This window comes from Gekko japonicus, unplaced genomic scaffold (assembly GCF_001447785.1).
Source record: "Gekko japonicus isolate JY-2015 unplaced genomic scaffold, Gekko_japonicus_V1.1 scaffold14, whole genome shotgun sequence".
NCBI classification, from domain to species: Eukaryota; Metazoa; Chordata; class Lepidosauria; order Squamata; family Gekkonidae; genus Gekko; species Gekko japonicus.
Genome location: NW_015176452.1, coordinates 1,161,407 through 1,166,767, shown reverse-complemented (window position 1 = coordinate 1,166,767; position 5,361 = coordinate 1,161,407).

Below are 5,361 nucleotides of genomic sequence, written 5' to 3'. Positions count from 1 at the left end.
GGGATGGGGGGGAACTTACCTCCTCCTGCTGCTTCTTCTTCTGCCTCATAAGTGTAGAGCTCCCCCCCCCCGCGAGTATCGCGGGTCCCGCCCCTTGTAAAGATCCTAATCTTTAAATAATCAGCTGATGTTGGAATATTTAATGTATAAGCAAAACCATTTAGCACATGTAACTTATCAAAGCCAACAGAAACCAGACATTTGTGGAATAAATATAATTTGTAGACCCACCTCAGATTTGGTACAGGAAACAAATAGCTTTGGTGGGCATGATGAACTATTTGTGCCTGGAGCTGCACAGGTGGACATGATCCTATTGATTCTCAAAGGCAGTGCTATCTGCTTCTGTCAACCTTCAAATCACATAAAGAATGAGGAGCTGATGGCTATGCTGTGGGACAATTCCATTCCTATTTAGATGGGCATTTCTTTCTTCCATTTTAATTTCACCCTTCCTCCAAGGAGATCAGGGTAAGATACATTGATCTCCATTGCTCCATTTTATCTGCACAACCACCCTCACTCTCAGCAGGTTAGGCTAACAGTCCATGACTGGGCCAGGGCTCCTTGGTCATTAATTTACATATCTTTTCTGCACACTGGGGACCCAATGGCTTACATTACCCCTGCCCCCAATTTTATCCTCACCACCACCACCACCCTGTGAGGTAGGTTGAAATGACTGGCCCAATGGCAGAGTGGGGATTTAAATTTGGGTCTCTCATATCCTAATCCAACACTCTAATCACTACACCACATAGCAGGCAGCACTGGGCAATTTTTACCATATCCCTGCAGAAATAATTTAGGGCTCTATCTTGCTTGCACTCCTGTTTAACATGTAAGTACATCTGCTGGTTAAGATTTGTGTTTGAAGACTAGTGTCATCACTATGACAACACCAAGCTCTATTTTCATCCAGTCTGAGAACAGCAATTGTTTCTTAGAACCAGTGTTAGCACACTATGAGCTGAAATGGAATTTAGACAATTATTATGAACAATACTTCTGGTGCATAGTGAGAGGCAGATTCACATGCTACCCTGAAAAGGAACAGGTTTACAGAGCCTTGGAGATGCTGATTTTTCATTCAGACAGTGGCTGCAGCTGTGTATGCACTGCACTTTGTAACATGATTCTTCCAAGATTTGGCTACTATTATCCATGCTTTTGCAACCAAAGCCTTATGAAAAGCCATAGTTACAATTTAATATTCATTTATGTCCTGTATTCCTTGCCTGCATTGTGCTAGCTAGTTACGGCCCAAAATGAGCAAAATGATGCAATGGGCAAAGTCAATGAAGAAGGCATTGAACTGTCTATATATTTCCCAATAAATTAGACTGATTTGCTGTGCTTGCTGCTTCAACCAATCCCTAATTCTACAGGCAGGGATACTAGATTATACAACGTTAAGGAGACAATTCAAATGAAATGTACATTTCATCCACTGTGGTTAGGGTTGACTGAAAAATTTAGAGATTTGAACACCTTCATCCTAAGCAAACATGTGTTTATTTTATTTACTTTCATGTTATCCATAGCAGCAGGAAGAATTATCAGAGGGGCACAGGGCTATGAGCAATTTTAAGGAAAAGAAGTTGCTTTGTTTCTGGATAGAGCTTTGTGTGCATATATACAACTTTTATAGTCCCTCTGCTCCTCATGTTACAAACCTGCACTAACAACTAAATCTTGAATTAACCATACATAAACCTAGTTACCTGGGATCATGATGTTTGTACCTGCTTTAAGGATAACTTTTTGCCTATTTCTAAGGACCAATGTTCAGATCTCAACCTGTCATTTCAGAGTCCTCACTGTTTTTCTGAATGGCAGTCATTCTGTAGTGCAGTGCAAACATTTTCTGTTCACTCAGTATAAAGTTCAGATAGCTGATGCAAGTAGTAGTTGCCTGATCAGTATACTTGTGTGAAAAAGCATTGCTCCTGTAGTTTAAAGATAATCTCTGTAAAAAATGTGTTTAAATTTGTAAAGAAATGGTACCTTCAGTAGCCTCATCAAAAGACACTGACGTGGGTCTGCAAAAAGGATCACCTTGTTTCTTCTGGCAAATGAGTAGAGAAAAACTTACTTGCCTAAGCAGGCTATGATTTTAACAGTGGGAAGAGGCAGTGAAGAGAGTGCACCATGTTCCTGCAATTTTCTTCTCCATGATTACCTGATTATTACAGCCGGAATAGCATAGAAAATTCAAATGTCAAAGGATAGGGAGATTTCAGACAATCCTCATTTATGACCAGCATAATAAACCCTCCCAACTGCTTTATTAATCTGAATATAAAAATGCAATAAATAAAACGTTTAAAAATGTAACTGAAAAGAAAATTCTGCTTTAGAAACAACATATTCAGAGCATTAAACTGTACCAAAACTTCCTCTGGGCAGTTACAGAATGAAATTAAAAGCTAACATTTATTAATCAGCTCAAATTTTAATACACAGTTTAAGAATGTGGCAGTGCAGAAGGAAACTAGTTTTTAAAACAAACCTGAATTCACCACTAGCAAATACATTAAAGATCTGGAATCTCTAATAAGTGGTTCCAAAGAACATTTTACTTTAATCAGCAGCTACAGAATTGATGTTTTGTGCAGCTGTATAGAGATATTAAAACTGAAATTATTCCCATATTATGGGAGGCACACTCATGACATACTGGAGCTCCATAACCGTACTAGCAGCAACCTCAGAAAAACTTAACAGTTCAACAGACATTTCTAGATCATACCCAGCCCATGAGAATATCACACCAGGTTTTTGTTTGATCGGTTTCTTACAGATACCCCCCTTCCAAAAAAATCAGATTTATATACCAGCAAGGTTAGAACACTGAAGTAGATAATGGCAGATCCCATTTGGTCCACACAAAATTACATACATATTTAACCAATTATGTTTTAATAGAACATAATAAACCTTAAAATTAAAGCACACAGAATTCAAGAGTCTGGCCTGGCAAAAAAAAAAAGACAAGAATACTAAAGAGCATTTTCCACCATTTACTCTCATTATCAAAAATATTTTTCAACTCTTCTTGCAAAACAGAAACAAAAAAGTACATACTGAACACTTACATCACATTCTTCTTCCTATGGCTTTAACCCCACCCCCACCCTGCCCTACCCACAGAAAAGACAGGGGAAAAACAAACCAAAAAGCCAATAAAATGCTATTTGACCACATTCACATAAAATGACACCATGGTACACTACAGAACAAAAAGGAGGCATCATCCAATTGGTGTCCAAAACCTTTTGCTTACTTTGCAGACCTAGTAATCATCACTATACATGCTTTGTGCCAAATCCAAATGTGTCTAAAATCATAATTCACTGGCAACATCATTCAGTGAACAGTTAGATGGAAAATGTAAAATAATTTCAGGAACTGTGACATTGTATTTCTTTAGGTGAGCTAATTAAATATTGCTGTAAATTAGGATGTTGTCCTATAGATTGCAGGATAATCCTTTCTGTTCTAGTCAGTCCATAGTTTATGCAAGTAATTTAGATAACAGACACCACCAAAAAAGTAGGATTGATATGAACAGGTATACTTTAAACTGTAAAGCTCTCTCTCAATGGCGTAACTGGTATAAAGTAAAGTTGAAATCCTGCACAGAGAACAGGGCATGGAGTACTTCCTTTAGGGATCCAGTACACCCATTGTGCTGTTGCTGCATACCATTCACTTTTAACGAACGCCATCTTACACATTGCCCCAACAGATCTAGCACTTTTCTTTTATAGAGCCCCAAAACAAGCAGGAAAGGAACGATACTGGGAAGGGGGGAGAGTGTGCATAAATGAGTAAATGCAGATCCCATTTTTGAAGGAAAAGAAATGGAAGGGCCTGAAGCTGAAAGTGAATGTCTGACCATGTCAGAGCATGCCTGCAAGCATATCAGGATATGCCATATTTTAGACTGCCAGAAGCTTCTGCTCTTTGTGCTCCAGACATGCAGGATTGCAACCTAAATTTGCATCATGAGAAAAGGCATGTATTCTTAAAAAAAAAAAAAAAAAGAGGCTGAATGCAAGTACCCAGCCACTGTTCCAGAGGCCTGCCTAGAATCAGTCAGGGACACAAGAGATCACACACTGCAGACTGCCTACATGGGTGAAAGGAACTCACCTACTGCTTTGGGGGGGGATGGGACGACACCATATAAAATAAAGTTCTAAAGTTGCCAAATTATGTAATCTCTGAAGACATGGCCCTGTATACACTGGGACTGAGGATATCATTACCCATAGATTTTAATGTCGAGGTACATCCTAATGCTATGGGTGGTTGCTTCTGTGAATGAGATGATTTTAACAGTGATCCTGAACAGAGTTAGACCCTTCTAAACTCATGGATTTAGAAGGGTGTAACTCTGCTTAAGACTAGCCTTGTACAGCAAAGCTAGCAAATGCTATAGAAAATATCACCATGTGAATTTTATTATTTCCAAGTAAGAACTGGACTCCATTTACAATCCCTACTAATGTCAGTGAAAAATACTTAAGAATAGACTTTGCCTGTCTCCCACACCAAATCAAATGAAACATGGATCCCAGGTAACTTTGACATGAGAACTAAACTGCTTTTATATTGAAGCTTTCCAATACAAAATGTTAATGCTATGGGCATGAAATACATTTCACGCGAAAACAAAATGAACAATTTTACGAGGAGGAGGAAGCTTCATGACAAATGCATTTTATTTTCAAACTGTTGTTCATAAGCAAAAATCATATTTGAAAACTTTGAGGTATCAACTGAAAATAAATGCCTGGGTTCAAAGTTCTTTTGTTTCAAAACTGTACACTAGCTGGGCAATTCCAGTAATTTTCACTCTAATGTAAAATTTCTTTTGAACAAATTTTAAGTACTAAGTTGCCTATTTTCCAGTCCAAAAATAACGTGATATTGAAGGCTGTTTTCTGGCATTTTTTCTCAAGACTTCTAGTATGGTGCAATTTATGAGTAACACTAAGTAATATGGATATGTTAAAAATTAGCACAACTGTAATTATAATTAGCACAACTTTAATGGACTGACTAGAAACCATTTCAGTGAATGTAATCAACCTCTGATTAAGCACAAAGCATGAACTGGTACAACAAGGTCAATATTTTCCAAAGAAGTCAATCTGTATTAAAAATCATTTACATTAGCATTTGATCCGAAACTATGAGGTGCTGTAAGAACTAAAGACAGTTTCAGGGTAACTCCGCAATTACTGTCAAACTATTTCCCAGACACTAACACACAACATAGCAATGAAAAACACTTGATACAAGTGATCTATACGTAGGAGCTCCGGCAAGTTAAACAGAACCATAGCTGCC